At 36.8% G+C, this 15,828-nt stretch overlaps 1 protein-coding gene and 1 pseudogene across 1 annotated transcript in view; one reads left to right on the forward strand and one right to left on the reverse strand.

Annotated features, from left to right (window-relative positions):
- The window catches only part of KCNH8 (potassium voltage-gated channel subfamily H member 8), a 385,168-nt gene that overhangs the window by 6,002 nt on the left and 363,338 nt on the right, over positions 1-15,828 (forward strand). The gene's annotated exons all lie outside the window — the stretch shown is intronic.
- LOC114890819 lies at positions 9,964-10,339 on the reverse strand (annotated as a pseudogene).

The raw sequence follows: 15,828 nt of genomic DNA on the forward strand, positions 1-15,828 counted from the left end.
AAGAAACTCCCCATTAGGCACTCTTGTATTGAGGTTGACTGAGTTAAATAACTTTCTTTATGTAAACTTTATTCCAAGTTTACTAAAAAAATAGAAAAAAAGGAAGAACAAGAGAGGGAGAGGGAGGAGAGAATAGAGAAGAGGGATGAGGAAAGGGAATTATTTATTTTCATTCTTTTGACTTTGGAGATGAATTCTTTATCTTAAAAAGGACTTATTGCATGCGTTCTAAAAACTTCCCTGCAATGAACAAAGTGTTTGATTTACAATAATTTGGATTTAGGTATTTACCAGAAATGCATTTCTTTGGATGAGTGAGATATACAAATAAGAAGAAAACTTTTATTATGTAGTCTTTAAAAATACCAGATAATTTTTTTTTTTTTTTTTTTTTGTGGTACGCGGGCCTCTTACTGTTGTGACCTCTCCCGTTGCAGAGCACAGGCTCCAGACGCGCAGGCTCAGCGGCCATGGCTCACGGGCCCAGCCGCTCCGCGGCATGTGGGATCTTCCCAGACCGGGGCACGAACCCGTGTCCCCTGCATCAGCAGGCGGGCTCTCAACCACTGTGCCACCAGGGAAGCCCCCCAGATAATTTTGTTTTGACACCATCATATAGAGGAAGATAGATAGCTAACATGTTAAGAATGGAAGTTATACCCACAATTTTTTCTAGGCTCTGGCATTTGGTGTTGCTTGTAGACCAGATCCAACACAGTCTGGGAGGGCACAGTTTCTCTTAGGAAATCTTTGCTTTATTCAAACAATCAAACATTTCTTCAATGCTATTTAATCCATGCTGACTATATACAAAGCCATTATGCTAGGATCTTTGGGATAAATCATGCTTGTCCTTCTCTCAAAGAGGACAATAAATGTATGCACAAATTACCATCACATAGGTTAGAAGGGGATGCGACTGTTCAGGGTGAAGGACTGTGTACATTTAGATGAGGGAGGAATAATTTCCTTGTGGGGGGGCGATGAGCTGGCTGGAGTCATGTAGTAAATGACTTCTGGGTGGGAATGATTGGCTCATATATGATAAGGGCAAAACACAGTATTCCATTTACTTGGTCAATTTGTGCAGCACTTGTCATTGAGGCTGGAAAGGGGGGCCTTTAAGGAGAATACCAAGTATCTTAGAGGGCGTGAAGGCAACAGGACAATGGAAAGTCAATAAGGCCAGACAAGGAACATCTTTGAAGCCAGGGTGCTTTGTCATAATAAGCCATCGGAGGTGGTAGACCCATGTCTCTGTAAGAGAAATGTGTTGTCCTGTATGCCTGGTGTAAAAGCTCTCAACCTGCCTATGTTTCACAGGCTGATGCATGATACGGGAGAAATGTCAACCTTGAAACCGGTGACATACAATATTATATGTTACAGGTGTACAATAGAGTGATTCACAAATTTTAAAAGTCATATTCCATTTATAGTTATTATAAAATATTGGCTATATTCCCCATGTTGTACAATATATCCTTGTAGCTTATTTTATACCTAATAGTTGTACCTCTTAATCCCCGACCCCTATAGTGCCCCTTCCCCCTTCCCTCCTAAAGTGTTCATTCTTTCTAGCTAGAAATTACGTGCAGCTTTCACAAGAGTTTTTACCATTTTTTCAGCTTCTACCCATTAAGGTTTACAATATTAGTGTCTGAATTTCAGCTTGGGCTCTCTGGACAAAGCTGAGAGTCCCTCAAGCCCATGGGTCTCAATGGGAAACAGCTACATTGGCTTGGTCTTGCCACTGAAAAAGCAAGATATTGTTGTACTGTGTGTGTGTGTATCTGGCCCCTATGTCTAGATGCTTTTAATTAACTATTTTCTTAAAACGTTTATTTTATATTGAAATATAGTTAATTAAAAATGCTATTTTTTTTTTTCTTTTTGCGCGGTACGTGGGCCTCTCACTGTTGTGGCCTCTCCTGTTGCGGAGCACAGGATCCGGACGCACAGGCTCAGCGGCCATGGCTCACGGGCCCAGCAGCTCCGCGGCACGTGGGATCTTCCCAGACCGGGGCACGAACCCGTGTCCCCTGCATCGGCAGGTGGACTCTCAACCACTGCGCCACCAGGGAAGCCCTAACAATGCTATTTAGTTTCAGGTGTACAGCAAAGTGATTCGGTTATACATGTAGAAGTATTACCTCTTGCAGTGTTTCCAGGTGTGCATACCAAATCACTGACACTTCTTACTATCTGTCCTAATAAAGGCTTTACACTTGAACAAGGGTCCCCTATTACGCAGCGGAATTGCGTGTTCTTCATTTGCTTATGGATATCTGCTCTGCCTAGGAAGCTAACTTTCTCTTAGGAAAGGGAAAGATTGATTTCTGACCACAAGGTGAGTGCTGTTCTCCTCCAGGGCTGCTCACCCCTGTGTTGTACTGTAGAATGACGCCTGTGGAGAAGAAAAAGAATTGAGGGTGTGCTAGAATTCCATCCCCGTGAAGCCACTGAAGAAATGCCAACAGACAGAGGTACAGAACTGCAACATCTGCAGAGATAGTCCGTTCACCCGGGCCATACATATTTGCTGATACAGTCTAAACACTAAGTTTTTAAATCCATTTTGGTTTAGCACAGCCTACAAACAAAAATGATGAGACTTCAACTTTACCTGTGTTATAGTTCATACTTAGCAACTGAAGTGATTGAAGAGTTTTCTCAATAATTTAAGCAGTCAAACGTAGTTCTTGGCTTATAAATTCCCTGGAAGATAAATTTTGCTTTCCTTTTTAGCTGTTAGTACAACTATCCATCTCCCTCAAGCCCTTCAAAATTCACATGTCCCCAAATGAACTAATAATCTTTTCTAGCCCATGAAGCCTGTTTATTCTCTGGCCCCATAATTGGCATCACCACCCACCCATTTCTTCAGGCTAGAAATCTGAGTTGGCCTCGACTGCGCATGCATCAGATTGGTTATCAGGTCTTTGAGATTTCACTTAGAAATGCCCTAATTTGGCTTCTCATCTCCCTCTTCCTTGCTTTTACTTTAGTTTGGATCCTGTTTCTTAGCGACACAATTGCAACCTTACTCTGTCTAGACTCCCGTGGCCATAAGCTCTTATCCGACCCGCTTGTGCCCCCTTCAGTCTGCATTGTCCCCAGAGTGATTTTCCTTAAAAGCGCTATCATCATTTAATCATGTAACTACCCACCAGTTCCCTGCTACCTCTTGGAGTATGTCCAAAGCCCTTTGGGTCATCTAACCGCAAGATGATTTGGCAGCATCTTTTCCAGCCACTGCCTCCTGAGGCTGCAGACATACTCACCCCAAACACCCCGCTTGCTCATCCTGGGCCTCTGCATGGCACCCATTCTGAAGGTCCCCTTCTGTCCAAACTCTTTCTGTGAGGCTCCAAGTAGAGCCAGGTGACATTTCCTCTCTGCTGCCATGTTACCTTGCCCATCCCATCCCTCCAGTCAGCTCCTCTGTGTGCTCTAATGATCTGCTTTCGGATTTCAACACTCAGCCATCAACTCCTTCAAGTCTTCCTCGCTTGGACTTATACTTGGAAGAAAGTCTTTGCTCAATAAATGTTGTTTTGGGCAGAAGAATTTCGTATTTCTTAAAGGCCAGGTCTGTATATTAATTGTCTTTATTTCCCTTCAGTGGTAACTGGTACTCCTTTTATATAGTACTATGTGGTTAAATTTAGTTTTGAGACATAATTCTAGACTGGCTTCTAGCCCCTCATTTTCACATGGTTGAAGTACTAATTTATTTTATCAAACTCTAATGATAATAGTGACTGCCATTCAGGGCATGTCTGCCTGCATGCTGTGTGCTGTGCTGGTGCTTTATCTGTTCCTACACAACCCAACGCAGCAAGAAGGCAGGCAGTCCCCTTTCTGTTCCAGATGACAGGACTCAAGCTCAGAACTTTTCTAATGTTATCACAGTAGCCTGTGATTTTTCTACTATAGCCTGTGATTTTGCTACTATATCACACTGCCTCTAAAATGTGGTTTTTTAATAGTAAGTATAAACAGACTGGGGCAATCTGTGATATCATTTCTAGCTTCTAACTCTTGCAAAAAGGGATTTCTGCTTTAAAGATTTTAGCCCCTTCTAGTTCATATGCTGCTTTTTTTTTCTCTTTTGATATATTATGCTTTAGTACTTGTCACTTAAGAATGTGTTTAGATTGGTATTTAAGACTCATATCTGGAACTACTAAGTGCACTCACTGTGCAAAGCAGTTTTGCTCATCAAAGAAAATCTACCGTCCATTTTTTAAAAAAATAAAGAAACCCGTTTTCTTTGAGATTTTGGTGCTTAGAATTTGCTGACTTTAGAACTTCCTTGTGATGTTTTTGTTGTCAGGCTAATCTTTCTATAGAAGATATTCTAATTCTCATGGCTGTTATAGTGACATCATTTTGTATTTTTACCTTGTTAGTGTTTTACAGAGGAAATTCTTCTACCTATTTTGAGTCTGCTTTTATTGGGAGAAATATATTCTCCAGTGTCAGGCACTTTTAACAGCAATCATTTACCTTTACTCTACAATGAACTTACAGTCAGAAATAAGGGTACCTAGCTCTCTAACTCTCAAATCTAGTTTAAAGCTCTTTTCTTTTTTCATGTTTTTCTTTTTTTGTTGTTGTTCTAATAAGTCTTTTGGACAGATTTCCTTATTGTACCTGTGAGTCCAACCAGTTTCTTACTCTAGTTATTGAACTAGAGGGAACTGAGACCAGAGTGCTTTTCAGTCTTTCCATATTTCGATTGTCTAGAAAAAATGATCCATGTAAGAAGTTCAGATGTTATCAAACTGTCAAGTACCCACTTTGACAGGAAGTAGCTTGTCCTTAAGTGTGATATTCTGGCTATTCCTGCAATGGAGAGAATCATGTAGAAGATTAAATGGGGCATATTTTTTATCTTGACACAGAAATAAATGTTTCTGCTGTGATCCCATTAATTGTGAAGGAGAATGAATGTCTTGGGACTGGAGCTTTTGTTTTGTATTGTAACTTTTGATTTGAATAAACATTATAAAATTATTTGAAAGATAGTAATAATAGCTAATATTTGCCTAGCATTTCAGCGTATTCGTTCTTTTTTTCCATCTCTTGAATTGCTTTTGAACTAATAGATAACAAGTGGCTTCCTATTATAATTTTAAACATACATTTACTTTACTGTAAGTGAAGTTGAGCATTATTTAATATATTTAAGTTCTATTTGAATTTCCTTTCCTGGGCATTATTTGTTCATGTTCATTGCCCTTTATTAATTAAATTGTTGGCATTCTCTTTTTGACATCTATGAGCTCTTTACAGAATAACAAAATGAATACTTTACTGGTGGTGTTAATGTATATGTTTTCTCCAATTGTGGTGGGATTTTTTATTTTTATGTAAGTGAATTAATCAATTTTCCTCTTATGATTTCTGTGTTTTGTGTCATACTTAGAGAGCTATTTTCTATTCTGAAATTATTTTAAAAATACATCCTATGTGTTCTACCATAGTTTCATTTTGTATATTAATTTTTTCTCCTCTGTTAGTAAGTTCTGTCATTTAATCTATTGAGTACAACGTAGGGATCAAATTTTTCCTTCCTAGATTCCTATCCAATTTTCTAACAATATTTTTCAATAATTCATCTTTTCTACACTGATTTGAAACATCTAGTTTATCATATTCCATATTTCTATATGTAATTCTTTCTATATTTTGACTTGCTATCCTATTACATTCATCTATTTTTTTCTTTATGTGTAGTTCCACAGTTTTAATTATAGAAGTTTTATGATGTGCATCAAAAGTCTCAATCCATTCTATTTTTCCCCACAGAATTTTACTTGGCTAATCGTACTTATTTGGAAGTCCACAGGAACTTAAGAATCAGATTATCTAGTGGAAAAAAACCCCGATGATATTTTTAATGGAATCTCCTGGAGGAAAATGACATTTTTATAATGTTGAAAATTCATATCCAAAAATTTGCCACGTATTTCTTTCACATCTTTTTTGGGATTCTCAATAAAGCTCTTGCACATTTCTGCTTTATTTGATTCCTAGTAATTTCATCTTTGTAACGGTTATGTAAAATGGATTCTTTTCTTCCACCGTTTAGTTTTTCTAATTCAGTCATGTTTATTTATTTGAAGGCTATTGATTCTTAAATTTTATTGTTTTTCTAACCAGCCAGCTTGCTGAGTTTCTATTATTCTTTGTAATAATTTTGCAATTGTTTTTTGAGGTTTTAAGGTAACAAACAATATTGCCGTCAAATAATGAAAAGTTTGTTTTGTTTCCAATTTTCACAAGTCTTACTTTTTGTCCCCTTAATTTTTTTTTATTAATTTTTTTTTTGGTTGCGTTGTACCTTTGTTACTGTGCTCAGGCTTTCTCTAGTTGCCGTGAGCGGGGGCTACCCTTGGTTGCGCTGCGCGGGCTTCTCATTGTGGTGGCTTCTCTTGTTGTGGAGCACGGGCTCTAGGCACACGGGCTTCAGTAGTTGTGGCACGTGGCTAAGTAGTTGTGGCTCGCGGGCTCTAGAGCACAGGCTCAGTAGTTGTGGTGCATGGGCTTAGTTGCTCTGTGGCACGTGGGATCTTCCCGGACCAGGGCTCGAACCGGTGTCCCCTGCATTGGCAGGCAGATTCTTAACCACTGCACCACCAGGGAAGTCCCTCTCCCCTTAATTTTTTTTTTCTATTGTCTAGTTGTTTTGGCTAGTATTATAAATACTATAAAAATGGTGATGGTAAAGAATATCCTTCTTGTTCCTGACTTTAATGGGAATTATTTTAGCGTTTTTCTAGTAAGTATTTTTCTGGTTTTTAGTTTGAGAAATAAATATTTTATTATAAGAGATTTTGTCATGTATTCCTATTTTATTAAGCAATTTTATCAATTCTTTTCATCATCTATTCAAATAATTCTATGTTTCTTGTTGAATTAATATAATAGATTCTTTTGACAGATTTTATAATATAAACTCTCTTTGCGTTCTTTCATTAAAGGTTTCTTGGACGTGTTACTGGGTTTTACTTGTTAATGTTTTACTTAGTATTTCACTTAGAATTTTACTTGTTAATGTTTTATTTAGAATTTTAGAATGTGTGTGTGTAATAGTCATTTTTTTCTTTTTTTTGCATGTGTGTATTATTGGATTTTTGTTGGGGACCACAGATCCATATCTGTGCCACTTATACTGTAGAGTCATTGGGTTTAGAATTTGTGCCAAATTTTTCTTATTTTAATAAATTATCATTATTTATTACATTGGTGAGGTTTATAATGGTATAATTTACATGCAGTAAAATCACCCCTTACAAGTGTATAATTCGATGAATTTTGCAAAATGTGTACAGTCATAAAACCACCACCACAATCAAGATTTGGAACAGTATCTCTCCCCCGTCTCCCCAAGGTCAGTACCCTCCCCCGCCCTTCCAGTCCCTAGGACAACTAATCTGTTTTCCATCTCTGTGGTTTTGCCTTTTCTAGGTTGTAAGGTTAATGAAATCATACAGTATGTAGCATTTTTTGTGTGTGTCGGGGGGTGGGGGGTGGGGAAGGTGGAGGTGTCCGTCTTCTTTCACTTGTCATAATGCTTTTGCAATTAAGTAATTTTTTTGCATGTGTCAGTAGTTCTATTTTATTGTTGAAAATTTTATTCAGTTTTGATTTTGAGTTTTCTTATACATGTAGAAAAAAATGAAGCAACAGTAGTTAATGTATTGATTCAATAGTAGAAGAGCTTCATGACTATTAATACCGTCAGGGTTTTCTATGGAAAATCAGTTAATCTTAATAATACTTGAGTTTTTGCATCAAATTTATGGATATAAGTAAAGCTTTCCAAAGTTTGTTTTATAGAAGGTAAATCATATTTTAAATGTTATTGTAAATTCAGTTAAATGGATCATTAAAAATAAAGTTACTTGTTTTGTGATGAGAAGACAAATGTAGGTTTTGGTAGAGCACAGTGTCATAGTAAAGACAATATTTATTAAATTAAACAATGTATGGAGAAGGAAGGTGCTTGGGGGCTTCCCTGGTGGCGCAGTGGTTGAGAGTCTGCCAGCCGATGCAGGGGACATGGGTTCGTGCCCTGGTCGGGAAGATTCCATATGCCACGGAGCCGCGGAGCGGCTGGGCCTGTGAGCCATGGCTGTTGAGCCTGCGCGTCCGGAGCCTGTGCTGCGCAGCGGGAGAGGCCATAGCAGTGAGAGGCCCGCGTACCGCAAAAAAAAAAAAGCAAAAAAAGAAATGTGCTTGGACTTGGATGTAGTGAATGCATAGTACATTTTTGCGCCCCCAAAATGGTGTGTTCTATCAATCACTATAGAGGCTGTAATGGTCAAAGTTACCAAATATGTTTATATATGAAGAATTAGTTACAGTAGTTACACTACATGATGTTTGTTAAATACAGAAAAAGCATTTGGCATGGCAATACATGGTTTTTCTTTTTACTGTCATCAGTCATAATTTTAAAGTGTCTGAGCCTTTGAATGAATGCTTTGTAAGCAATCTAAGTGTCTGACAGTTATTATTCTTTTCTGAATGAAGCTTTTATATTTTCTTTTCATTTTATTTGAAATCACTTGAAAATATTTAATCAAAGTATTTAATAAACAGAGTATCAAAAACTTCATTTTAGTGGATAGGGAGGATTGTAAACCAAACTGTAAGACAAGAATACATTGAAATGTATCACTAGACAAGCAAGGGGAAAAATTAAACAATAAGAGCTCAAACTAAGCGCTAGATTTAAGAATTTTCCTTTGAAATACTTCAACTTGGAAGACTTTTTTGATGAAGCTTCTATATTTAATTGGATACATTTATCAGTACTGAAACTGAATGCAGTTGAAAAGATCTGTGATTTTGCAGCACCTACATTTGACAAAACACTGAAAAGAATTATAGAGATACCTTTTATGACAAATTTTTTATATTATAGAAATTTTTGAAGGTAATTACTCTGAATAAAGAAAAATGAGAGGACCAATGAGGTATTTGAACTGAAATATTTACACTTTTCAACATATAGAATTGAGATATTGTCAATGTAGCAAAATTTGGGGGACAAATAGAATTGAGAATATCCTCTGTGTAGCAGAATTTGTCACGTCTACAAGGTATTTCAGCAACTACAGAGTATCTTTTCAATGAAAACTTTTCATGGTCTATAGCAAAGAGTTAACTGAAGATGCCCACAATTTCAAATTTATTTACCATAAAATACATCATTGAGGAAAATTACAGGCAATTTTATGGAAAAAATTTAAATAATATATAGATACAAAAGAGATATTGTTTAGAGTAATACCAGCAACTTGGTGTAATAGACAAATATGGCTAAATACATGACAAATATGTGAAAATATAATGAAAAATCGTTGTGCTTAGTTGCTTATTTTATTTTCTGGTAATATATAGATACTATCTCATAGAAATAATGCTATGTTTCAAAATAGTTTTGGAAGAAAGAAAGGTTATAGGTTCACTGATATAGTAGAACTAGTCAAAAATAAAAAAGTAAATACTTTAATAATTATACAATTTTATTCTTTGATACCTATTTTCACTTTCAAAGGAATCCCCAAGTCATCCTATGTTATGCCCACCTCATAACAAGATATTCACAGCTCTTTGAAATACTGCTTTTTGACCTCCTTAGGTCTCCAAGTACAAATTTCTTTAAGTTAGACTTTTTATACAATTTACTTGTGATACTGTCTTCTGAGGTATATTGATGAAGTTGGGGAAAATATTATCCCCCCTTTGTAATTGTTAATATAAATATTAAAATAAATTTTCATGTGTTTATATAACACTGTTTGCTATCTCTTTAATTTTGTTATACCAGATACCTTGAATGGAAGTGACTTGGGTCGCTCTTGGCCTGTGATTATTCCTAAATATTTTTATTGTCATTTATTTATTTTTTGCCGTTCTATAACTTTACTGAACAATCAGCAGTTAGTTCCCATCCACGTTAACTGTCTGTAGATTTTTGAAAGTGGTGGCAGGTACATAGGTAACCAGCGTATAGAGCTTGTTTGGTGAATCTTCATCTTCATTTCGTTTTCTGGACAACCGCACACGGATACGGTATGGGACATTCCTTATTCCTTTGGCGCACCAGCTTTGTTGAGCCCGGTGTCAACGCGTACATCTGGAGTTCCCATTTCCTTCCTGGCAAACTTCTGGATTTCTTTGAGCGCCCGAGGGGCACGCTTCTTGAAAGGCACTCCAGGGATGCGTTTGTGAATGTTGATAGTGTATTCTCTGGTCACCACCTCCTTGATGGCGGACCGGCCCTCCTCTTCTCGCCGCGCTTCTTTGCCGGAGCCATCCTGACGGGCTATTGCCCCTATTTTAGAGAAGAGGACGCAGAGGACCCTAGAGAGCCTCAATATTTTGTCTCAAACTGGTACATGAAAGGGACGGACTCTTATTCTCATCCTTCAGTTGCAAAACCCGTGTTCTTCCTTCAACTTTACTCTGATTTTCCTTTGAAAGAAGAAAAAGGGAGGAGAATTGACATTTAGTGAGTAACCGTGAACCCAATGCTATGTTTGGTATTTTCACCTATATTAGTTTATTTAATCTCTGCAATACTGCAAGCTAGATGTTTTTATTCCTACTTCGTGGATGGGGAAATTGAAACCCAGGAAGGCTGAATAAATTGCCAAAAGTCACACACTTTACAGGTAGTGAAGCTGGAATTTACACATTTTGTTTTTACTAAGCAGTCTGGGTTTAATTAAAAAGACAAAAAATTGGGGCTTCCCTGGTGGCGCAGTGGTTGAGAGTCCGCATGCCGATGCAGGGGACACGGGTTCGTGCCCCGTCCACGAAGATCCCACATGCCGTGGGGCGGCTGGACCCGTGAGCCATGGCCGCTGAGCCTGCGCGTCCGGAGCCTGTGCTCCGCAATGGGAGAGGCCACAGCAGTGAGAGGCCCGCGTACCAAAAAAGACAAAAAATTGGAGCTAAATTGTAAGGCATTAAGTTTATTAGGATTAAGATCTTAATGGTTATGGTTGACTTCACTTTGAGATATAAACCACTTTTGTGCTTTTTAAGAACACACCATTTGGGAAACTCAATTCAGAAAGTTACAAAGTGGCAGTGATTTATAAACAGTAGTTAGTGGATTGTCCAGGAATTTACTTCCCTTGTTAGAATAAATACCCAAAATGGTTTCTTTTTATGTGAGGGGTCATGGCTATTGATGCTGGAGATAACTTGAGTGCCACAAGCCTAGAGTTATCTATAGAACAATGTTACACTAACTTGAATTTTAAAATGCTTCTGGCCAGTCAGTGTTTGCTTAGGAGTGGGAGGGGATGGAGAAGGGTGGAATCACAAAGAAGCCTGAGGAAGCTTTTGGGGCTAGGTAAGGTGCCTCTGCTGTGCTCGTAACCTCCTATTTCTTTGTTTCCCTTCTTTAACAGTTCCCCAAACTCTATCCCAACATGTACATTCATATAGATACACACACACACACACACACACACACACACACAATTTATAATTTAGTATCACTTAAATTAAATGTTAATTGCTCCCAAAGTATAATATCTTATATAATGTAATCGTTTCTCAGGCTTAAAGAATTTATAACATTTTCCAATACCAGAGAGTTAGATGGGGAAGAGATTTTGGAAATGTGAAATGGCTTGTGTTTTTTCCGTGAACTGGCTTAAGAATGCTCAAAGCTGAATGTTCAACGTCTTTTAGCAAGAGTATGAGTCCCTGTGGCATGTATTTTAAGGAAAGATACTATTCCCAGCCACATAGCCTCTTTATTAGTCTTACTTGTTCTAATGTCCTCATTTATTTGTTTTTATATATTATATATATTTCTGTGAGCCACATGAATAATTTATTTTTTGGAACAATTCGTCATATAAATAAACATAAGTTTTAAGAAAACTTGTTTTTTTTTTTTTTTTTTTGCTTTCTGAGAGACTTTTTCACTGGCTTAGAGTTTTCTAGGTTAAATTAGGTCCTTTGGAGGATGCAGCTCATATTTTTTGCTCTTATTCTTTCATTTCTATAAGGTTGCTTATTTTTCAGTGACTAGAGGGTTAGAAACTAAGATTCAGGGAAAAATGAATGATCCCTCCTAGCAACGTATTTTTCAAGTTGTCATTTGTTGAGGGTGGATGCAAATGGCAAAGATACATGGCTTTCCTTCAGTTCTTCTTCAGTTTTCACATAGATATTCGGTAGCTTGAATCTATAAATAAATGAGCCTATCAGGAGTAAGATGCTGTGAATAACAGATCTCCTCTGATCACTAAATTCACTTAAACAATTGCATGTATACTTTTAAATTAGTATCTGTGACACTTTTTGAAGTGGGCAAAGAAGTGCTTCCATAGCCAAGTTTACAGAGAAAAATGAGAAATATCTCATGAACCCAGAGTGAGGAAGGCTTTTGGTGGCCTCTATAAAGTGAGACGCTGAAATGTGTTTTGAAATCTAGAAGAATAGCTCACAGGTAACTTTGCTGTGTTTGTGCGCAGATGAGGCTCATAGAGATAAAGCATTTAGAGAAGAGGGAGCAGGGGAGAAAGGCACAAACTGTGTGGACGTAGGTATCATGGCAGAAGGACACACTGAGTCATTAATCTGAGCTATTTACAGTGGATAATTCGTGAGAAAAGGATAGAACATTTAGACCAATATTTAAATAAATTCACCTAAGAAGGAAGGAATTATACATATGACTATGATTCTCTTGACCACTGCATATTCTATATATTGCAATTCATCCTCAAAGAAAATAATTCTCTTTGCTTCCCCAGGAATTAAGTGTGCACAAATTCTCAGCAACTGTTTATGAGGTTTGACATCCCAAAGTTCCCACAGACAATGTTATTGATCTTTTTTTTTTTTTAACATCTTTATTGGAGTATAATTGCTTTATAATGATGTGTTAGTTTCTGCTTTATCTGCGCTGGTATCTAGCACCTGTGTATTAGACTCACATTCCTTTTTTCCCTCCCATTACCACTGTGATTCCTTCCCCGCAATATCCCTACCACCACCCTCACATCATCTCATTCTCTCTCTTCTCTCTTCTGTGCCTAAAAAAATAAAGAGAGAAAGGAAAAGATGAAGGGTAGATACCCTGAGGCAGGTAATGTTTCCTCCTTCCTCTTCCGTGGCCTCCCCTCCAGGCTGCACCTCGTGGTTTCTTCCCTCAGCTCAGTGGTGTTTGACATCTTTACCTCTGATCTTGGTACTAGGCTTTAGAAGGCAACGGCATTTTAAGGATTTTTTTCTGTATATTTTCAAATACAGTTGAACAGAGTAACTTTTTAAACAAAAAAATATGGTGATTTCCTCAAAAATCATATTAAAAATGCCTCCAAAGGATTCTACAGACATTAAGAATTAAGTCTCTGCAGTTCTCCTGGCAAGTTCATAAATCTCAGGACCCCCTCTACTTTTAGGGAAATGGAAAAATACCTTGGGTGAAATCAGGCAAGACAGTCACTAGTCAAGGATGTACTTGAAAAGCCCTAATTGGGATCTCCTTCACTCTTTTAAGGAATATTGATTTTTTTTATGTTCTCAACCTTCAGAACTAAATCAAAACTGAATTTTCATGTTTTCATGAGTTGATTTTCCCATTGTGTCTTAAAGCATGTTCCTTATTCAATCTGCCTGATATCTACTACATGTTTTAGAATGTAATTAATAAAAATATTCACTATCCTCAAGGAGGTGATGTCCAGCCTAGGTGATGAATATGAGTGCTATTTCCAATAATAAAGTCTGGAGACTTACAATGGAGAAACATACAACATTTGAATTATTTTGACTTCTATATAGTAAGAATTTTATGCCTGTTTTCTTTAAGAAAAGGAATTTTTGAGTCTGTCTATAATCGTTTTGTTTCTGTTAGTGAAAAGAATTGCAAAAAAAAGTAATATGCTAATGTCCCCTTTGAATTAGACACTAATCATTTTATGTTTTATTTTATAGAGTCTTTGACCAGCTTATTCATGAGAATATGCTTTCTTCTTCTCTTCTCCTTCTTCTTCTCCTTCTCCTTCTTTTTTCTGATGGTGAATCTGGCCTCCTTACCCCAGATGAAGTGTCATGAGTTTTAAAGGACATCCCCACACTGGGATAAATACTTTCAGAGTCCATACATTTTATAATGGATTAGCTTGTTCTAAATATAGTAATTTAGAAATACTCTCTTCACATTTAGCTAAAAATATATGAACTTGCAGAAGTTCATGATTTGAAACACATGCAGAATAACTGTTTTGTTATTTTATCACACACTTTTTTCTGTACTCATTCTTTTATTTTATAATGGCAATGAATACTTCAAGTGACTCTAAATAGTTGAGATGCCACTTTATAATAATATTTTCTGTAAACTCCATGAGAACATAAAGACTAATTCTGCCACACTTTCTAGTATGTTTCTTCTGGAAATACTGTATTATCACCTTTGATCACTTCTAATATTAAAGTTGGTTTATTGTCTTGATTTTTCTGTGGATCATATGTTTATCCAATTAAACATAAAGGCTGATTGTAAATTGGTTCTCCTAATACACTTTCTGACATTTCAGAGGGGAAAAAAAATCCTGTGAGCTATTTATATTTACATTTGAATTCAAGTACACGTTCTCATACAGTACAGACTTCACCTTAGACAATTTCCTCAACTAATAATATACTTACAGCAGCTGTGTGGGAGTTTAGGATCAATTTAGCTACATTAGCTTGTTTACAAATAATGCTACCTAAAATGATAAAAATTCAAATCATGATGTCAGTACTTCCTCTGGACTTATTTCCTATTATTAGGATTTTCTCAGAAAATGTGTGCTGCTGAGTTGGGGGTGAAATATTTGTTTACCTCTTGTCCTCTAATATTTCACTCTGTTTTTACTGTCAAGTAGATTCAGAAGGCCTTCTCTGGTAAATCACTAAAAGAGACCTGAAGAATTATCCTGTTTCAGCTTCTTATTTGAAGATAAGGAAAATGAGGTTTAGAAAGGCAACATGACTTGTCCAGGGTCACATAGCTGGTTAGAACCCATGCTTTTTATCCAGTGTCATGTTCATTCTGTAGGTGAATAAGTGAAATTGAGAGAATATTTGACTTTGAGACTCTAACGTGTCTTTTCTATGTAGACTTTTATTCCACGGGAAATGTCATTTCTACCCAGACTCTTATTCCATGGAAAATGATGTTTATGTTTAAAATAGTAAATATCTTAGAAGTTGTGAGATTTGCTTGGACAACGGTGACTAAAATGATAACTTTTAAGTATTTTCTAAGAAAATACATTGTGGACAATGTAAAGTTGAGGTTAAGCAAAAGCAGAAAAATGAAAACATAATGAAGACTCAATAAAAAACAGAAGACCTATTAAGGTTTAAAACATGATTCTGAGTCTTCCAGATTTCTCATGAGAGGCCGTGTCTACCTTGGTACCTTGGTAGAAATTGTTCTCTAAGAATATTCTATGAATTCTTTTTCAATTAGATACTAACACCCTTGATTATTGGTTGAGTTCTAAGCCTTATACTGGATGTTTTGCATGTTCCGTTGGGCACCACTGTTCCCTTAGGTTACAATCTCCTTTTTTGCCCTCTGAAGCAGAAATGGCCTTTAGTAGCCATCCCTGAAGGTGGACACAATGGAGGGGAAGAAGAATCATTTTTTAATTTTCATTTTGGCAAGTTAAAAGTACCTTACTGAATCAGTGTTTTGGGATTTGGGTTAAGGTTCCAATATCCAAAAGTAATACATAATTGACACTAAGTTAAATATCTGTATTCCACATGGCATGAAAC

Source organism: Monodon monoceros, unplaced genomic scaffold, assembly GCF_005190385.1.
Source record: "Monodon monoceros isolate NGI ecotype Baffin Bay Population unplaced genomic scaffold, NGI_Narwhal_1 Super_Scaffold_11, whole genome shotgun sequence".
In the NCBI taxonomy this organism is placed as follows: Eukaryota; Metazoa; Chordata; class Mammalia; order Artiodactyla; family Monodontidae; genus Monodon; species Monodon monoceros.